Genomic DNA, 20,541 nt, shown 5'->3' with positions numbered 1-20,541 from the left:
TGTAATGGAAAGACACTGGAGCAGGTCTGGCCAGTTCACCCACATTGGTAGAAATATCTGGCCACATTTCTTAGCCAAAGTTGCTGAAGGATAAAATAAGATGGATTCAATGTGGCCTGCTACCAAGATTCTGTAGTTGCTCTCAGAACATACTCAAATGCAAATGGTGATTCAAGTAAAAGTGAAAAATCTGGATAGTGGACGAATGTGCCTAGATATGAGCTTTCATTGTACTTAAAGTTAACATCTATCTTTTTATGTATCCATCTAAGCAATATACATTGTATATGGAGGCACAGTGGGAGGGATTCTGGAGTCCAAGCCCTGCATGTTACGTGGGTTTAGGCCACTGTGTGAAATGGAGTATTCTACTGGATGGGCCATGGGCTTCTCTCATATTCTTGGGGGATTCTTTGCTTGTTTTGTTCTGTTGTTATGCCCCATGCTTGTTTTTAAAAGTTTCTTTTGTTCTTATATTGATGATTTATTAATTTATGGTGTTGTTTTGACTCATATGCCACCCTGAGCAGGACCTTAGAAAGAGTACATATACATTTAACAAATCAACGAAATAGAGCCATTTTACTTCTGGGATAGGAGGATTGGCAGACAGCTGGTGTGGTGTACTGGTCTGAGTGTTGAACGAAGACCTGGGAGAATGAGGTTCAAGTCTACACATTTCCATTTCTCACCTGGGAGGGTCATGGGCCAGCCACACACTCCTTGCTTAAGGTACCTCACTGAGTTGTGGTAAGGATAAGTATGTAAGGCTGATAGCTTCCTGAGCTCTTTGCAGAACACATGCAGTAAAAATGGACAAGGGAGAGAGGGGAGATGGTTGCTCTTGAGCCCTGTTCCTGAGCTCCACAGTGGCATCTGGTTGGCCTCTGTTAGGAAACAAATCACAGATTAGATGAATTCTGATCTACACTTTTCAAATGCACTGAATGAATGGATGGATGGATTTTATTGTTTATAGCCAAAGGCTATTGCAATATAAAGAGCCTCTTGTGGCGCTGGGTGGTAAGGCAGCCGACATGCTGTCTGAAGCTCTGAACGTGAGTCTAGGAGCTCGATCCCAGCAGCCGGTTCAAGGTTGACTCACCCTTCCATCCTTCTGTGGTCGGTAAAATGAGTACTCAACTTGTTGGGAGGTAAAATGGTAATGACTGGGGAAGGGAATGGCAAACCACCCCATATTGAGTTTGCCATGAAAACTCTAGAGAGCGCCACCCCAAGGGTCAGTCATGACTCGGTGCCTGCACAGGGGATACCTTTACCTTTATTGCAGTATACAGTACACTATATACAATCAATATCTGATAAAATAAAAAAGCCAAAATAAATAAAGGGCAGATTCTCACAATATGTGGCAACAAAATAGGTTTGTCACTTAAGTTCCTCTCAGCAAGGCATCATAGCCAGTCTGAGTTCCCTGACAAGTATATTGATGGATGAGACTTGTTTGCAAACACATTTAGTCAGATTCACAAGTCAGAGTTTTATGGAAGAAGAAGAAAAAGAGTTGGTTCTTATATGTCACTTTTCTCTACCAGAAGAAGTCTGAAAGTGGCTTACAGTCGCCTTCTCTTTCCTCTCCCCACAACAGACACCCTGTGGGGTGGGTGAGGCTGAGAGAACCCTGATATCACTGCTCGGTTAGAACAGCTTCATCAGTGCTGTGGCGAGCCCAAGGTCACCCAGCTGGCTGCATATGGGGGAGGAGCGGGGAATCAAACCTGGCTCGCCAGATTAGAATTCCATGCTCCTAACCACTACATCAAACTGATTGTTCCATTGTCTTAGGTATCTGCATAAGAATGTAAAGTGCACAGTGGCCTTCGGAAACTGTCATGTGAACAGAAGTACATGCTGGGAGGGGCTCACAGAAACTGTAGTCCATGGACATTTGGAGAGTCACAGCTGGCCACCCCTGCCTTAATTTGTTAGGTAGACTCTTTTTTTTTTGGGGGGGGTGCTGCTGACTGCTGCTGACCTTTTACCATGTACTGCTTTCATCAGATCTATAAACTGTAGGTGGAGGATTCAGCCTCCTTGCAGGTAGATATGAACTGGTGACCTTCATTCTACAGTGCTAAGGGTGGTTGCATCCAAAGAAGCAACAATTGGGAAGCTGTTTAAATTGCCATTACATGGAAGTTCCTCTCTGTGTAGTGGTGGCTCACCTCATGGATTGGGAATTCTTTCTCTAGGCTACCGCATGCCTAGAACCATGTGGCTAGTGGCTCCCTAGGAATAAACTATCATGTGAAATGGCAACCACAGCACATGTGCATTAGGTTGAAGACATATCTTTGCTGACATCCTTTGTGTATGTCTCTGCTCTTGTCAGTTGCCATACTTATCCACTAGCCACAAATGAACAAAACAATTGTATCTCCCCACCCTTAGGAACACCATACTGTGGTAAGTGCCAATCATAATGCTTCTTTTTGCCTTTCCTGGGTTCCTTTAACATCAACACGTGATTGGAAGAAGGAAATAGACACATTCATCCTGTGATCTTATCCTAATGTTCATTTGTTATGTTTATTCAGTCAATTGACCCATATAAATGATACATCTACAGAAAACTGCAATTAATAATAGAGGTTAATAATCATGGCATAAAAATACAAGAATATTGCTACATGAAATATTAAAATAGTAAAACAATGTTAAAACAAGGAATTGTTGGAAACAAGAATAATGTTATTGTGGGTAAGGGAAAGAAAGGGGTTATAACATGTAAAGAAAAGGGGGAAGAAACCTCAAGAAGTTAACTACAGGGACAAGGAATCAAGGAGTCTTCTTAAACAGTTCATTAATGCAAGTGATAAGATGGCATTTACCTGTCCGTTACTATCGTTCGGACATTCTTTTCAATCTTATTCTGGTAGAAATGTAAAGGAATTTTGCTACCATATTAGAAATAACTGGGTCTTTACCCCTTAGCAAAAATTTAAACTAGAGTGTCACTATTATGGGAAGACAAAGATGTATGTCTAGTATAATCTGAAAGTAGGATTAAATATTTTCGAATACTTTCATAATGTTCATTCACTTTTTTGATCAAATCTCTCGTAATACTTCCCCTAACAGGGATGCCAGTTCTGGGTTGGAAAATATGTGGATAATTTTGAGGAGGAGCACGAGGAGGCTGGGGTTGGGGGAGGGCTCTCAGCAGGCTAAAATGCCATACTGTCCACCCTCCAAAGCAGCCATTCTCTCCAAGGGAACTGATTTCTATTGCCTGAATATAAATTGTTATAGGATATTTCTAGATGCTATCAGGATGTTGGCAATCTACCCGGTCTAAAGATGTTGTGGGGAATTACTTTCCCATAGGAAGATGATTATTACCTTAGGAACAGTTGGGAAAGCACTTTGGCACTCACTGTTTTCTTTTACTGAGGACATTTAGGCCATGTTTCAAATGCAGTAATAGTTCAAAGTGGCTTACGTGGACGTTCAGACATGTGAAATAGTGCCATTTCACTCCAGTTCAGCAACCATTTGCAAGGGGATTTTGCCATTTCACGCTATAATATCCAGTTGTAAAGTGGACTGAGCGTGTGCTGTTTAGTGTGTGTGAAAGCAGTGGCAACTTTAAAACAACAATAGATTCAAATGGGTAGCCGTGTTGGTCTGAAGTAGCACAATAAAATCAGAATCCAGTAGCACCTTTAAGACCAACATTATTCAAGGCATGAGCTTTCGAGTGCAAGCACTCTTACTCATGATGTTATGATGTCATGATGGTAGTTCATAGTCTGAGGAAGAGTGCTTGCACTCGAAAGTTCACGCCTTGAATAAATCTTTGTTGGTCCTTAAGGGTGCTACTGGACTCTGATTTTAAAATAACAAGTTAAAATGAATATACTGCCATAAAAAAAAAACTACCATAAACTACAATTTAAAACCAGGATAAACATGTAGATTAAACAAAAACCCATTGATGAAAGGCCTGCTATGAAGATGAAAGGCCTGCTATAATACATAATTCACAAGGACAGGAGCTCAGGTGAAGCCCAGTGTCTATTGAAAGATAACTGGTTGACAGATTGCACCCAATGTGTGCTTGTTAATGGTTTGTCATCCTCTTGGGGAAGAATGACAAGTGGAATGCCTCATGGATCTGTTCTGGGCCGTATGTTATTTAACACAGTGGTCCCCAGCTTTTTATTACCGGGGACCACTTGATCATTTTACTGAGGCCGGGGGGGGGGAGTCATTTGCTGAGGGACGTCGCTGCTGCTGCCTGAGCCCCTGCTCCACTTGCTTTCCCGCTGGTGCCCCTGACTTCCTGCCACCCGCTGGGGGGTGCTGCCAGCAGCAGCTTCGCAGTGCCACACCAAGGGGGACCCCTAGCCATGGCGGCCACTGGAGAGCACCAAAGGTGAGCTGGCAGCAGAGTGGCAGGATAGCCCCCGAGGCAGAAGCTGGGGAGGAGGACGAGGAGGAGCCACGGCCTGGTACTGACTGATCTACGAACTGGTACCGGTCTTCGGACCTGGGGTTGGGGACCACTGGTTTAACATATTTATAAAAGATTGGGATGAAGGAATAGAGGGGGGTGCTTATTAAATTTGCAGATGATACTAAACTGGGAGGGGTAGCAAACACAGCAGAAGGCAGAATCAAGATACACATTGATCTTGACAGGCTAGAAAACTGAGCTAAAATTAATTTCAATAGTGATAAGTGTAAAGTTCTGCATTTAGGTAGGAAAAATCAAAAGCAATATTATAGGTTGAGGGAGACTTGTCTTGGCAGTAGTATGTGCAAAAAGCATCTAGGGGTCTTTGTAGACAATATACTGAACATGAGTCAACAGTGTGATTCAGTGTCTAAAAAGGCAAATGGGATTTTGGGCTGTATCAAAACCAGTATAATGCACAGATCAAGTAAGGCCATGGCTCTACTTTACTCCGCTTTGGTTAGACCTCACTTAAAGTGTTGTGTTCAGTTTGAGGCACAATTGAAGAAGAATGTAGACAAACTGGAGCCAGCTTTCCTCCAGTCCTGACTGGCCAGGGATTCTGGTTTTCTTGGGGTGGGGGTGGGGAGGGGAGGGGATTATCAGTGCATGAAATGGGCAGGTAATTGTGGGTGGGTAGGTAGTTGTGAGATTCCTGCGTTGTACGGGGAGTTGGACTAGATGACCCTGGAGGTCCCTTCCAACTCCATGATTCTATGATTCATTGCTGGTATATGCTCAAATTGATTATTTTAACCCTCTACTTGGTCTGATGAAAATAGTCTCATTTCTGCACTTGGTAGAAGCTTTTAAAAATGCGGCCAAAACTGTTGTTGCCTTTTTGTTCTTCATACGGCAAACCAGGCCAGTAAACACAGGAAGAAAGGGAGTTTCCTGGGTGATGTATTGCCTTTCCTTAGTTGTAAACTGCAATACCCAGAGGTGACAACATGAGAATGCTTATTCACAAAACAGTGAGCCCATATAGAAGTCTCTCATGATTTCCCAAGAAGATAGATTCAGGTGGGTAGCTGAGTTGGTCTGAAGCAACAGAACAAGGTCTGGGCCCAGTAGTCTTTGTGTCTGTGTGTCTGTGTGTGCACATGGGAGGGGGGGCGTCTTAAAGGTGCTACAGGACTTACACTTTGGTATGATTTTTGAAGTGCTTGCAAACACTCCTTGCATAAGTAAGCAATGCAATTCAATCCACAAGAAATCTGCTGGAATGGTATGTTGCCATACTATCCATGTTAAAATTATTCAATATTGTCAATATTTCTATAAATAACTGCCAGTGAACTAGCTCACCTTTTCTGTATCTGGGGCTGGTTCCTGACTCCATGTTGCATCCTAGGATTCAATACTCCAGAGAGGGGAGCAGGAACCCGCGAATTTGTAAGGGTTCATATAAGAAGAAAACAAGTTAAAAAGATGGTAGGATCGTGCTGGTAAGATCTGGGGAAATTGGTTCTGGCTTTTTAAGGTCATCCCTGCTGAAATTCCAAATCCTCACTGCTGGGAAAGGCTTCTCCTGCTGTTCTCTGCTAAATTAGTTCAGAAGCAATTGTGGAAAGCACTTGCTAGATGCTGCAGTCCAATTAGCAACAGCTTACCAGAATAACACATTCGATTCTCTCCTCGCATACAAGCACTATTCAATTCCTAATGGTTGTATTGTGCAAGGCCACAGGCGCCGGGCAGTGAGAAGCTGGAGTAGTGCTGCTTTAACCAACTTGCTGCCCTGGGCATTTGTGTGTGTGGGTGGGGAGAATTGAGTAATGTCTGACTTTTCATCTACTACTGGGATACATGTCTAAAGACTGAAACTGAAAGCAAAACATGACATCATCTCCACTTGTTTCAATAGTTGGCAACTTATTACATGAACTATGACAATATCTGCTGTGTACAGGGCAAGTGTTTTTGCATTTTACAAAGTTCTCGCAGTGGCTACAAGGACTTTCCATCAGGTCCCTGCTAGATTTTCTCCCCAGGAACTTAAGTCTGAGGCCCAATTCGGGATGAGGATCTGATGTGTGGGGAGAAGAACTTAAGCCATCAACATATGCAAGTCTCCAAAGTGGGGCAAATACTGGACCTTCATCCGCATTAGAAATTTGGTGAATAGATCAGGAAAATGGCTATGCCCTCTCATCATGGATAGGGCTGCCAAACTCTAGGTGGTGCCTGGAGATCTGGGATTACAAACTGATCTCCAGGCAACGGAGATCAGTTCACCTGCAGAAAATGGCTACTTTGGAAGGTGGATATGGCTTTATACTTCATTGAAGTCCTTCTCCAACCTTGCCTTCATGAGGCTCCACCCCCAAAATATCCAGGTATTTTCCAACTGGGGGGCTGGCAAGTAAATTTGGCACTTTGACTTTTCTGAGTTTCCAGGATGACACAGTATGATGGCCTTCAAGAAGCACTGTAAAGGTTCCCAGATGAATTTTCCAGCTAATTCTGAAACTGTGGCATTTGTTTATTTTTAAATTTGTATCCTGCCTCTCTTGACACCTTGAGGTGGTTTACAGCATAAAAACCATAAACCAGAGCTCCAGCTTGCAGGCCCTGTGGAACCTAGATAGCTTCATCAGGGCCCTTAGGTCTTCTGGGAGCTCGTTCTACCAGGTTGGGGCCTTATGAAAAGAAAGCAACAAACTCTGATACAGATTCATGTTCCAGTTCAGTGGGCATTCAGGTTGAAAGTTTACAGTGTTTCAGTGCTTATTATTAGGGCTTTATCAGACATTATGTTCAATTTGGCGCTTAGAATACAGCAGCAGGAATCAGATGCAAATCATGGCTCTCAGCTGAGTGTTTACCAACAGAGGTTTGTTGCAATCACACTATGTTCTTATGTGTATGTTTAATTGGTAGGATTGTCATGCCAACTAACAAACATTTTATCTTTAAAATAACATCACGTCAGGTAACCCATGCTGGGATCAGAAGAGCTGGAAAATCTACTTACTTAGAAACCAATGGTAAAATTAAAATAATAAAAGTATAATAATGATAATCTACTCTGGACTTTCTTTGACAAGCTTCTTCCAACAGTAAATTCTAGATTTTATTAAGCTCCATCACAAATGTGGGGAATGACTTAGTGGTAGAGTACTTTGAATACTGTAGGACCCAGGTGCCATCCCTAGTCTCTCCAGTTCCAGAAACAATACTTCACTATCTGGGGTCCTGTAGAACTGCTGTTAGTCAGAATCATTGATACTAAGCTAGCTAGACCAATAGTATCACTCACTATTAGACACCTTGGGATGTTCAGTAAACCATCAAATCCTGCCAGAGTCCACTTGCAATCTGCTGGATTTCACAATGGTTCCATCTTGGTCCAGCAAATTCTGTACTGATTTGCCAGATTCTTCACTTTCCTACCCAGGTCTCAACATTACTACACCAGACCAGCTTGATAGCCAGTTTACTAGAGTTGTTAAAGATCAGTGGACTCTAATCTGGAGAACCAGGTTTGACTTTTCACTCCTCCACATGAAGCGAGTTGGGTGATTTTGGGTCAGTGACAGTTCTCTGAGAATTGTTCTTGCAGAGCAGTTTTCTCAAAGCTATCTCAGCCCTACCTACTTCACAGACTGCCTGTTCTGGGGAATAGAAGGGAAGACGATTGTAAGCTGCTTTGAGAGTCTTCCAGGTAGTGAAAAGCAGAGTATAAAGACCAATTCCTTTTTCTTTCTCCTCCTCCATTGCTGGCATTGCCCCCCATTGGTCACCAGGAAGAACCTGGCAAACTGATGCTACATTGACTTAGCCTTAGGGAGGCCTGTGTACAAAACCTTGTTCAATCAAACTCTCACAGTAACCCATGGCTGGTCTCAGCGGTGCAAATCCAACATTCTTCCAAGATTTCTTCAGCCTAGGGGGCCTTCCTCTCTAAGTGGCTTTTTGACACAACAGAAGAGCTACTAAACTTGAAGGTTTGTTCCTTAGACCTTCAAACCTTGATTAGTGGAACAGTTGGGCAGGGGTAGGATTGGCCCATCTCTCTTGGCTTAACTTCCCTCACAGGATTGTTGTCAGGATAAGATGGAGAAAAAGAGAGTATTGTGTGCAGCCTTGAGCTTTTTGGAGGAAAGGAAAGAGCAAAACAAAATGGTCAGAAATTAATGAAAGGGCCTTTAGATTCTGCCATAAAGGTAAAGGTATCCCCTGTGCAAGCACTGAGTCATGTCTGACCCTTGGGGTGATGCCCTCCAGCGTTTTCATGGCAGACTCAATACGGGGTGGTTTGCCAGTGCCTTCCCCAGTCATTACCGTTTACCCCCCAGCAAGCTGGGTACTCATTTTACCGACCTCGGAAGGATGGAAGGCTGAGTCAACCTTGAGATTCTGCCATACACTTGTGAAAATGACTGAGACAATTTCAGAAGCCTCTTCCTGGTTTCTTCTTTCTCTCCCCAGCAAAGGAGTGATTGGGACATGATCCATGTGGCTAACTTAGGCTCCTGCCAGGTTAAGCTCCCTATTTTGTTCAGTATCTATTTTGATGAAGCAGATAATATTCACCATTCATGTAAATATGTCATCTATTCAGCCTACCGAGACCGCTTACACTATTGCTTAATAAAATTATAGGGATCCGAGTGGTGTTGCCACATCCTGTGATAAAATCTCTATCATCCTGCTGACAGTCATAAAACAAAAGCATTACTCTGCCAAGGTACTGTCTGTCCTATTGAACATGGGACTCTCCTGGGCCTTGGTCCATGAACAGCATCTCGTTGGCAGTAAAATTACAACCTAATGATAAACAAGGCAAGAAGGTACTGTTTCAGTGGACTGAAGCTGAGCACCTGGCATGCTGAGGATTATAGATGATATTGCCCCAAAATTATTTTGTATGAGTGCAAGTTGCCCTCATGCTCAGCTCTTGGGTGACACACAGTCTGCAAGCTCAATTTTTAGAGGAGACAAGTAAATTGCAAAGACTTGAAGCCTGACCATGTTTGGGGGGAGGGAGCACAAATGGAACAAAATAGACCAGGGGTAGTCAAACTGCAGCCCTCCAGATGTCCATGAACTACATTTGCTGGCAGGGCCTCATGGGAATTGTAGTCCATGGACACCTGGAGGCCTGCAGTTTGACTTCCCCTGGAATAGACTATTTATACACTAACCATCTTCATAGGATCTTTCACAGTAATACGTGTTTTGAGTAACTGTAGTTAGTCACACCTAAATGTGAAAGATTAATTGATTTTGATTATGGGAGCCTTAAGTACAGCATGGAATTTGTTTCCATGAGGTAGCTGTTGCCAGAGAAGATGATGACGATGGTGACTGTTTAAACTGTCTTACAATTTCCCAAGTCACATGAATTATTTCAGCAATCCTTTGAACTATATTCCAAAATATTTCAGTAATATTGCCAACAATATTAGAATGAGGTTGAGTAGTTTTTCACTACCTGGAAGACTCTCAAAGCAGCTTACAATCACCTGTCCTTCTGTTCCCCAAAACAAACAATCTGTGAAGTAGGTGGGGATGAGACACAAATTTCTGAAGCATTTTCTAGAGTACCTCTATCTACAAATTGCAGCAGTCCAATCTGGAGGTGACTGTTACATGAATCAATGTGGCAAAACTTGACCCAGACAAATCAGGAGCTGGTGGGTCTGAGGCAGATTAAGATGCTGACTGTGCTACCATAGACACATGTTTATCCAGTGATAGAGTCTAACCACACCCTGAGCTTCTTTAAAGAATCTATAACGGCCAACTGGATATAAACTAGTCCCAGGAGTGACACTCCAGATAGCATTTCAGCCTTTCTCAGACACATGACCTCTGTCTTGGATAGATTCCACTTAAGCCAGTCTCCCCTTAACCATTGAACTACAACATTCAGTCATTGGGATAGTGTCAAAAACCTTGCCATGGACTGCTTATCTAGCAGGTGGAAGAGCTGAGTGTCATCAGTATATTGATGGCACCAAACTCCAAACCTCCCAACAATCTTGGCAAGATTGTGTGTTAAATAATCTTTGTGTGTTAAATAACATCGAATCAGACCTGTCGGACCCCACAATTCAGGTCTCATTGGGAAGAACTCTTCTCCCAGATAGTGACCCTCTGAGAAAAATGAGGAGTATCAACTAAGGATTAGGGAGGCAAGGTGATTAATCAGGACCAAATGGTCAACTGTACCAAAGACCACTAGTAGATTCAAAAGTATCAATGGGGCCAGCATGCCTTTATCCAGATGTAGTCTGCTTTTAACAAATTCTTTACCTTTCAGTATAACTGCCAACAGCTAACAGAGGAGAGGGTGTAGAGCTGAGTTGAATGTAGAGCAGAATGGGAAATCTGTTACTGGCAGCCAGCAGTGTTTATTAAGCTTTGGAGGACTGCAAGGGCTAGGAGATTTCAAACATGCTCCCCCATTGCCTTGGAGTTTTGTAAACAATTTAATTGAGCAGAGACAGCCTGTCTGGAAATTCATCAACCACCACAAACTGCTAAGAACAGCACCAAAGATCATGGAATGTTTGTGCTGGGCACCCTTCCACCAACATTGCTTTGCTTTGCGAACAAACTGGCCAAATTCATGATGAACTTTACTCCATGAGCCAATTTATGCCTCTTCCTATGCAGGCCACATCTGGGGAGAAATTGCCTTCCCCCCTTTCTACCGATTGAGCTGGAGAAATTATCCTAGAGACTCCTTGTCCAGTATATTCTGTTCCCATAAAGAAGCTGCAAAATGACAAGTAGAGAAAGACATACCACCATCATACAAAGAATGTTAGAAGATTTTGTTGCCGACCATTTTTGGCCTTGAGGGGGGGGGAAAGGGAAAGGGAAAACAGATGGTACATGGAGAAAATAAAACAACACCTTTTCACCTGCTTCAGGAATAATTTTGTTCTCTTGTGGAGTCCCACAGCTGTGTCTGGCCCTTCTTTGAATTTCACTACTGGAAGTCACATTTATTTATTTTTCCACACCGATAGCTAGGATCTGACCACTGGGGGTGGGGCACCAAGGGGGAGCAGGGTTAAACAATCACCTTAAACTATATAAACAAAAGCAGAGAAGAGAGTTCAACTTTTTAAAACAATCAATTTTATTCTGCACACAGCAATTACTTCTGCTGTCAGCAAGGATAAAGTTTACTACTGCAGGAAACCGTAAAAAGTCAAATGTGTTCCTGTAAGAGCCATCGAGAGCTGCAAAGTCAATGACACTGTACCTTTGGAAGGCCGCTTTCAGGTGTTACATTGACCAAGTGGCACTGCAGAGGCAAATCAACCAGTGGTGTTCCAGTGATGTCACTTTTAGAATTAACACTGTCAACCAACCATAATAGATCAAATTTGGCAATATATTTCCCCTGAGACATGTTCAGAAACTGCTTGCCAGTCTCAGAGTTCCATGAAGGCACATCTCACGCTCATATGCTCCACACTTTCCCCACTTCATTCACCATGGGTTACATAGGCCCTGGAGATCTTCCAACTGATCATCAGACTCTGTGGATCATTCCCTTGGATAAATGGCTGCTTTGGATGGAGGCCTCTGTGGAATTATACACCCCAGAAATCCCTCTGTAAACCCTGTTCTCTCCAAATATCACAACCTCAAATTTCCAGTATTTCTCAACCTGGCCACCCTATCAAGGGAACTCATTAAGTGGATCTTAGCAAGTGTAGGAGGTGTCAGAGTTGTTCAAATCAATGTGCCAGTGCAACTCATGAATTTCTTCCTGACTTTTTATAATGCCACCCCTTATGGAATCACGAGTCTTGATTATTTAAAAAAATTAATCTTCTGCCCAATTTTTTTTTGGGGGGGAGCTTTAGAGAGGCATGCTTTGTGCTTCAACTTTGGGTTAAAAGTATTTCTGACATTGCCTGCACAGTTGTCCACCTATTCGTCGCTCCAGGATGTCAGACATTTTAAAAAAGATGTTCCCGTCACCAGGAGACGGGAGTGGAAGCGAGGGCAGGATGAGGCAGGCACCTTTTGTGTGTTTTAGCCTCCATAACTTCCCTCCGCTGGTTGCCTTCCATTAGCTAGTGCTACTTTTTGGGATTCACCAACTAGCTCTTTGAAATGGAGGATGTAGCTGGCCGATTACTGCCCAGATACTGCATGTTGGCGACGTCATATGGAGGGGCCAGAATATAACGATTACCTAAGGTAAGCATGTCACTACATTTAAAGGGTGCAGAAATGGTCTGGCTTTTGTGGGTGGCTACAATAATGCAGCTTCAATCCCATTTAGCATGTTGCCATTTCATTTCATTTCACAAAGAGAAATTCAGCTGTAACGTACGATGAAAATGGATTGAATGTGTTATTTAATGGAAAAGGAGTTCCAAAACCCAGTATAGAAATCTGGATTTAGCCTATCATTGGGAGCAAGCCAGAAGTCAGTGATAAGAGCATGCAGGTAGCACACAGAAGAACTCAGGTGCAGTCCTGGTTCAACTAGCATTTTCAAAGTAGGAGGAACAGGTGAACAGACTTGTGCATTTCTTTTATTATTAATGATGATACTAATCTCAAAGTGTTTGTCATAATTAATCTGAAAATGGAAACAAAAATCCCATTTAACCAGCCTGTACTGGAAATAAGCCATGAATTTCTTTTGTTTTGTTCTGGTCTCTTTCATCATTTTGCTATTGATTCCAATTTTACAAGGAAGACACATTATCCTAATGGACGGCATAGAGAGAGCACAGTATTGGCAAGAGGAACAAGGGAAAATGGCCATGGCTTGGCCTTGACTGTATGCCAGTGCAATTGCATATGGGGAGGACTTTGCCATCCTCTCTCCTCCCGGCTAACTGCAATCTACATTCCCCTGCTAGCCTTCGCCTCTCTATACTTTATCCAGACAAATGTACTCCAGCATCCTCCTGCGGTTGCCTGCCCAGCCAGGTGCTTTATCCTCCTTGTGCCACTAGATGCCTTTGCCTTACCCTGCCTGTTCTTTGAACTTCAAGCTAAATGGCTCCACTGCCAGCAGTGTTAAAATTTGGAATCTTCTTCACATTACCTTTAAGAAGAAGGAGAGTTGTTTTTTTATACCCAGCTTTTCACTAACAGATGGGGTCTCAAAGCTGCTTACAATCACCTTTCCTCACAACAGACACTCTTTGAAGCAGGTGGGACTGAGAGAGTTCTGACAGAACTGATTCACAAGAGGAGCTGTAGCAGGACTGTGACTGGCCCAAGATCACCCAGCTGGCCGCATGTGGAGGAGCTGGGAATCAAACCCAGCTTGCCAGCTTAGAAGCTGCCGCTCTTAACCACTACACCAAGCTGGTTAAGCATTGTTGCCTAATAGGGGGACAGGCCATTCTTTCTGTCTGAATTTTGGCAGTGTGGGTATACTCAGTAAATACTACAGTTCCCCTGAGTTGGGTCCAGTTTGGATGGAAATCTGTAAAAGTACATACTGGAGGCGAGGGGGAAGGGGCAACTGAAAGCAATGGAGCATAATAAACATAATTATTTATTTGTTTGTTTGTTTATTATACCACCCCCATATTAGATCTTATTTGCTTCCGTTTGGCCTGACTCTCTTTTGGGTTTTGCACTGGCTGTTCTTTTCTTTTCTAGGGTATACATTTGTACCCTGGCTTTCTGCTTGAGGGAATATGGCAATTGCTGGGATTGATTAAATAAAACAACAATGATGAAAGAAATAATAAAGGGGGAAACAACCCAATAATATAAGAGTCCCCTTTGTAATTAATACTGGAGATGAAGCAACCTCCCATGCCCCAAGTCTAGTGCACACCTACCCTATGGAGAATATCTCTGCTTCCTCCCTTCAATCATCAAGTCAGCTTCCCTCATTCACTGTAGTTCAAAATCTAAAAGCAGGGACTTCATGAGTGACTCTGACACCAACCCTTTGGTATTTTCCTTCTCTAAGAGATATGTAAGGTAAAATATATATATATTGTTCAGTATGACATTTTAGGAAGCCAGCTGCTTGCTAAGCCCATTTTCAGGTAATTCCATGGCTGCCAGTCCCGTGTGTCAGACCTGTTGGTTTCCTTTGCATGGCTGTTTTCTGATAGTTTACTTAAGTGGCTACTTTGATTGACTTGCAGGGTGGGAGTCCCAGGACAATAAATACCCTCACAGTGTTTTGGCATGAAAGAGGCCAGAACTTTATTAACAGCAACTCTGAGAGGGTTAGGAGCCAGAGCAGTCAGCCAACTACCCTAATTTTCCCTGGCAATGGCTTGAACCCCTCCTGCATCAATTCCCATCTGGGAATGCAGGTCCCAAAACCACTGCCCTTCCTATCCAGGGAAGTGTCCTACCCTGGACGCCAGAGAAGGCACAAACCCCTTCTGGACCTGTCCAAGGCCACCTGGCTCTGTGAAATCCATGCCTCACCCAGCCGGGCTTGGCACCCGCTCACAACCTGCCACCTCTTTAAAGAGGCCCCTTTTCCGGGAGTAGGCCATGCAGGGTGTACTCCCCACCAAACCATCTCCATCCCCTGATGATCCACAAGTTGTGATGAAATAGCATTTAAACAAGCAGCCATAATACACATGCCTCTTTGCCAACCACCCATGGCATACAACCACCAACCACAAATTTTGGGAGGGAGGGTGGGAAGCTCATCTGTGTCCTGGCCAAAGAGGGTAGGCAAGGCACATAGTGTGTAGCTGCACCTGCACCTGCCCCCATCCCAGGGCACCGCACTGCCCTTGCAGCCATATGTGCCCTGGGCTCCGCTTCCCCCTCCTCGTATATTCCCTGCCAGCCCCACCTGCCACATCAATGGCAGCCTTGGATTATTCTGGGTGGGAAATTAATAGAAAAGTATGATTGTTGACTTCTCAAAGACTCTTTTCCAGCTTTCTGCTCGGAAACCAAGAGAGAGACAGAAAGAGAGAGAGAGAAGCCAGGCTCTTGTATCTTAAATAATATATATATCTTCTTTAAAATAAAAGAATAGATCAATATTGTGATGCCTCCCAAATGTGCAGGCAGAAACCAAAGTTTAAAGCACAGTTTGTTGTTATTGATGCCTTCATTGAAAATACAAACAAAAGACAGAAAATCTGGAGTTGTAAATTCCCGAGCCTGGGGATAAGAATGAGATGCTGAGAGTGAGTACCATAGATAATCAGGTGCCACTAACAGAATTTCAATACCGAAGGTTAATAATATCAGCAGCACCAGTAGTTCTTGAAAAAGCTTTGACTGCCTTAGAAGCAACTTAATTTTAAACCTCAAGAGAAGTCAATCAGTATACGTCTAAAATATGCACTGGGACGTGGGTTGCATATATTAGAGTCCTGTTTCTTTGCCTACCTAAAGATAGACCTCTTGCTTTTCACATGGTTGTTTCACAAAGCAAGAGCACGGGCAAAGTGAGCCGGTTGTAAGAGCATTTTTCTATCCATTACCTCCCACCAGCCCCAAAGCCCTCCCTTGTGCCTAAAGATGATTTTGAGTTTCTAATCCTTGCTGGTTTGACCTGAAAAATCCCTTTTTTCCACACATCTCACAGGCACAAATCACTTTACATTTTTCGTGCAAATTGCTCACCTGTTGTGATATATGGAAATTTCATTATTATATGTATAAAAGACACTGATAACATCATCTGTTTTATATGTTTATGATGCTATGACTGTAAACTGCATTCAGAATGCAGACTGATCTGCAAAGCCAACAGAGAAAGCAGAGAATCCAAATGATTGATAACAACTGAAATAAATATAAAAAGGAACAATTGGGAACAATCTAGCTCCAGCTGAGAGCCCCTATTCCTTCTGCCTTCATCAGTTGTAAGGCTTTTAGAGGGCAGCAGGAAGTCTCCAATCCCCTTGCCCTCATGTTTGGAACCTGCGTAGCTGAGAGCTGCCTGCATACAGCTGCCATTGATATAGACATCACAGGGAAGGACAGGAAAGAACCAGAACTTTCCCCCTTTGCCTGGATCCACTTCGAGTTGAGAGCCTTTAGAAAGCCAGAGTGATGTAATGGTCAAGAGTTGTGGTTTCTAATCTGGAGAACCAGGTTTGATTGCCCATTCTTCCTGCACATGCAGCCAGCTGGGGCCAGTCACAATTATCTCAGAATTCCCTCAGTCTCACCCACCTCACAGGGTGTCTGTTCTGGGGAGAGGAAAGAATGGTAACTGCAAGACACTTTGGGACTCCTTTGGGTAATAAAAAGCGGGGTATAAAAAGAAAGTTATTTTTCCTCTAGCTTCTAGCTCCCACCGGAGATAACTGAAGCTGCATCCCAATGCCCCTCCTCTGTGCCTGATGCACACTTCGCAAAAATAATTTTAGAACACTTAATTATATCTTCTATTGTAGTTTGGTTCCCCTGATCTCCTTTAGGTACTAATTTTTGGCAGAAAGATAAACATATAACAAATGGCAGTGCTTTTCCAGAAATCAGGCAAAGTGATGTTCAAAAATAAGAAAAATGAGCGGAAAATAGGATTGCCAACTTCCAGTTAGGATTGGGAGTTTCCCCAGAATTACAACTGATCTTCAGACTATTGGGAAATTTTTCTCTACAGATTGGAAAAAAATGGCAGCTTCTATGGAGTACCATAGATTCTAGGTGAAATCCCCCTCTCCCTCCCATAAAATGCCATGCCCAAATCTCCAGGCATGTCTCTGGCTGGAGATAGCAACCCTAACTGGAAAAAAGTTAAGAAGAATTGGTTTTTATATCCCGCTTTTCACTACCAGAAGGAGTCTCAAAATGGCTTACAATTGCCTTCCCTTCCTTTCCCCACAACAGACACCCTGTCAGGTGAATGAGGCTGAGAGAACTCTGAGCATAGCTCTAAGAAGACTGTAATTAGCCCAATGTGACTCAGCTGGCTGCCATGTGGAGGAGAGGGGAATTGAGTCTGGCTCTCCAGATTAGAAGCAGCTGCTCTTAACCACCACACTACCCTGGCTGTCTCCTTTTTAGTCTCAGTTCTGGATCAGGCATCTCACAGGCTAGATCACATAAGGTAAGTTTTCCAGCATCATTGTCCATTTTTCATAGTCAGCTTCAAACCAGTGGTAGAGTTGTTGAACGCTATGCTCTTTCAGGTCTCTGGAGAGGCAGTTCTGATGTTTGTTTGTTTGTTTCTGGGCATGGGGAGTAGGAACATGGCTTGTTTAAGCATTATCGTTCTTCATCTGGGTTGTCGTGAGGGTAAAATAAGGAGAGGAGAATGATGTAAGCTATTTTGGGACCCCATTGGATAGGACAGTGGGAATAAGGGAAGCAAATATGCTTTCTTTTAAAGAATTCAAGATGGAGTACAGGGAGTTATCCCATTATAGCCCCACAACAATGTGAGGCAGGCAAAGTTGAACAATTATGATTTAGAAAAGGCTGGTGAGTCTTGTACCTTAAGGTGGGGGGAAGGAACTGAATTCAGGTCTTCCCAGCCAAAAAAACAACTATCTATATACCACACAGGCCCCCAGTTAAATCAAACTGGGCCATTTTGGATAAATGTATTGGGATTTTGTCAAGGTAATTGTGGTGAATTTAAGATGTGTTTCTGCTGTTAGTTTTAAAGTCTGAAATGGAATCCCACATTTTCTCGTACTTCACAGACAGAAAAAACGTGAGGGGAAAATGAAGAGTGTAGCTAGTCCTTCACTTGTGAATTCAAATGGGGTTTGTTTCCATTTTTCACCTCAAGAGTTGATTATTCAGGCAAATGTGTTCATGTCAAGAGGGCTAAGAGGTGGGGGGTTGACATAATTGAACCAGAGCAATGAACAAAGGTCATCCTTAATGTAATGTGCATTCCTGTGGTTTAGAAGAAACTGCCACTTTCCCAAACCCAGAAAGAGTGAGGCTACGTGCCTTCTGATTAAAATGTGATTATAAATTACAGTCTGAACACTGTAATTTTGTCAAGAGTTTATACACTCAAACTTGACCTTGATCTGCTTAGCCAAAACAACCATTAGCAGCTGTTGTTTGAACTGTTTTGGTGCTTTCTTTGGACTATGGGAACAGAATAAGAACTCTTCCGAATCAGGGAATCTGAATCCCCCCCCCCATAAGAGACATTTAAAGGTATGCTGATTCTGACCATAGATGTTGCATTTGGCTAGTATGGATTAAAGACACTTGTAGAACTATCCTGGAAAAGAGGATAATGCTTTTTTGGCAGTGAATTCCAGAAGTCAATTACTCTTTGAGTGAAGAAGTATTATGTGTCTTGAATCTATTGCTCATCAGCCTCACTGAGTACCCTTGAATTCTTGTATTAATGGAGTTGCAGAAAAAGTTTGTGCATAGACTTCCTCTGTGCCAAGCAGGGTTTTATAAATCACGTCCTCCCTTAGTCGTCTTGTTTCTAAACCAAAAAGCTCTGTGATCTTTAGCTATTCCTCAAATGGTTCCAACTCCTTGACCTTTCTGGTTGCTCTTTTCTGCTCTTTCCCCAGTCCTACTGTTTGTTTGTTTCCAGACAGGGCAATCAGAACTCTACAATGCATTCCAAATGCATCCATACCATATATCTGTAATATAGACTGAAACATTACAGTAATGCCCCTTAAAATCCTTGCATACCAAGGAGTGTGTTATAAGGTTTCCTCTTTCTATTGTTGGCTAAATTACTATGTACTAAAATTCTATACTGCCCCTTCCCTCCCTTCGTTGCTCTCCAATCTTTAAAAGAAGGATGCCCTTTCTGAAACCACTTGCAAGGAAAAGGCATGATTCAGTCCCACAAGACACATATTTTATTTTTCGGCTTTACTGTTCATGCAATATGCTGAGCAATATGCTGCATTTCATGGCTGTTTTGCACAATAGAAGAAGAGTTGGTTCTTATATGCTACTTTCCTCTACCAGAAGGAGTCTCACTGACAATCACCTTCCCTTTCCTCTCCCCACAACAGACACCCTGTGAGGTGGATGAAGCTGAGAGAGCCCTGATATTCCTGCTCAATCAGAACAGCTTTATCAGTGCTGTGACGAGCCCATGGAGCAGGGAATCAAACCTGGCTCACCAGATTAGAAGTCAGTGTTCCTAACCATTGCACTTTTAGGGCCTGAAATTTCTATCAGACCCTCTCTTCTAACTTAGTCTGTCTTCCCTCTCCCTCCTCCTTGGTCTCATGACCTATTTGAAGAATTGGGACCTGCTGAAGAATTCTAATGCAAAACTTGGAGAACCCTTGCTTTATGGCAGGGGTAGTCAACCTGTGGTCCTCCAGACGTTCATGGACTACAATTCCCGTGAGCCCCTGCCAGCATTTGCAGATGCTGACAGGGGCTCATGGGAATTGTAGTCCATGAACATCTGGAGGACCACAGGTTGACTTACCCCTGCTTTATGGAACTCTTTTTACATTGACCACTAAAGTTCTGCATGTCACAGAGGATTCTAGGGATGGGACACGCTATTAAGCAGTTTTCACATATTCTACTAAGAGAGAATGCCTTCTGTGTTGCCTTGGCATCCAAGAAACCCTTGCTGACCTATGGAGGAATGACTGTGCATTGTGGATGGTTCTGCAGCACAGTGTAGCATGCTCACAACTCTGTATGCATAAGGAACTATTCAGGCAAATCTCATCATTGCTACCTTGCAGACTGTGAAATTGTGAATGTGTACCATTTGGAACATGACCAACATTGTCCTGTAGTAGCTATCTTTCATGGAAGTTTGATTGTCCTTGCTGATCATATCACAGAGGAACCTCTGTGAATGAATTTCTGGGAGACATTTTAGATCACTGAAAACCACTGGCTTACGTAAAACAAAGCCAGTGCCAAAATTACGTCAGCATTGGCTGTAAGCTTCTTCCTTGGTATTGATCTCATTTATAATTATGACTGAACTGCATCTTTCTTTCTTTCATCACACTTAAATTGGTACCGCTTTTCAATCAAGAGCAAGATCCTTACAATAAACAGGAGATTCTTGGAGATAGCAGGGAATCGTCTTGGACGTAAATGATCCTATTTTATTCATAAGTAATTCATTCAATGCAGGGATGGATGGAATTAGACACTGCCAGTGTTGTATGTGAAATTAGGATTCCATACCCAAACTG

The 20,541-nt window shown here is 43.0% G+C and overlaps 1 protein-coding gene across 5 annotated transcripts in view; it reads left to right on the top strand.

Annotated features, from left to right (window-relative positions):
• SGCZ (sarcoglycan zeta) overlaps nucleotides 1-20,541 on the top strand; it is a 629,523-nt gene that overhangs the window by 13,926 nt on the left and 595,056 nt on the right. For 3 of the 5 annotated variants that reach the window (XM_077302076.1, XM_077302073.1, XM_077302075.1), the window contains exon 1: nucleotides 17,406-17,477. The exons of 1 other annotated variant lie outside the window; for it this stretch is intronic. The gene's annotated coding sequence lies outside the window, so the exon portion shown is untranslated. Of the gene's footprint in view, nucleotides 1-17,357; nucleotides 17,478-20,541 lie in introns of those variants that run through there. One more of the 5 variants, XM_077302077.1, reaches the window with a different exon arrangement.

Source organism: Paroedura picta, chromosome 10, assembly GCF_049243985.1.
Source record: "Paroedura picta isolate Pp20150507F chromosome 10, Ppicta_v3.0, whole genome shotgun sequence".
Taxonomy (NCBI): domain Eukaryota; kingdom Metazoa; phylum Chordata; class Lepidosauria; order Squamata; family Gekkonidae; genus Paroedura; species Paroedura picta.
The sequence above is the reverse complement of the archived record's forward strand: the minus strand, read 5'-3'. Positions and strand labels throughout refer to the sequence as shown.